This window comes from Physeter macrocephalus, chromosome 4, assembly GCF_002837175.3.
Source record: "Physeter macrocephalus isolate SW-GA chromosome 4, ASM283717v5, whole genome shotgun sequence".
Lineage (NCBI taxonomy): Eukaryota > Metazoa > Chordata > Mammalia > Artiodactyla > Physeteridae > Physeter > Physeter macrocephalus.
Window position 1 is genome coordinate 99,989,932 of NC_041217.1, and position 1,215 is coordinate 99,991,146.

Sequence of the window (1,215 nt, forward strand, 5' to 3'; positions counted from 1 at the left end):
CACGAACCCGTGTCCCCTGCATCGGCAGGCGGACTCTCAACCACTGCGCCACCAGGGAAGCCCAATCCAATTATTTTTAATCTCATTATTCAATTACAAAATAGGAAATTAGGTAGGAATTAGTATCCCACTTTACAGAAGAGGTAACAGACTCGGTGATTACACATCTTACTGAATGTTACATAGCAGTAGTAGGTGGAGGAGCCAAGACTAAACGTAGGCATTCCAACCCCAAAGCTCATACCCTAAGTTATGGTTTTGTAAACTGTAGGTTAAGACCCATTATTGAATCATAACATCCAATTAGTGGCTTATAATAATTACTTTTAAGTGAAATAAGATTAAATAGAATAAACGATCATCCTTCACCTACAGTAACACTAAATATTATTTCATGAGGTTTTTCTGATTTATGTGTCTATTGGATCCCACTGTAAAATTATTTCTTACTATATATCATGTTTGAAGAGTTTTAAAGCCATTGTTCTGAGATCTTATAAAGGTATATAAAAAAGCAAATCACATTTAGTTTTACATCCAGTAACTGACCCTTTTTTAAATAATAAAATTACCTAAAATCAGTTCTGTCCTGAAAATTTAGTGTTTTTATGATCACTATGTAGAGGAGAGGGCTAGAGATAAAGTTTTAGGAATTATATCAGTTACAATAGTAGGCGATGGTGTGGTAACAAGCACCTAGCCTAAAATCACAAAGGTTTATTTCTCAAAACTGTGCAAGTTCAGGTGTCCTGTGTCATACTCACTAGGGCCCCTGGCTCTGCCTGGAAAAGTACTTTCACAATCACTGTGACACTGAGGAGGGAACATGGAACATATTTTATTGTCTCTTAAGCTGCCACATTGAAGTTACACATGTCATTTCCCACGTTTCATTAGCAAAGCAAACCATGTGGTCACATCTAACTTCAAAAAGGCAGCAAGGACAATCCTATGATGTGGCTGGGAAGCAGAATCCAAAGTATTGGTTGAACAGCACTAATGATGGCCATAGGAATCACAGTCATGAAGACAATAGTTAAAGCCAGGAAGATGGATGAGGTCTTATTCTATTCTCAATGAGGAAAATATGCCAATTTTGCACAGCAAAGGATACGATAAACAAAACCAAAATTCAACCCTCAGAATGGGAGAAAATATTTGCAAATGAAGCAACTGACAAAGATTAATCTCCAAAACTTACAAGCAGCTCAGGCA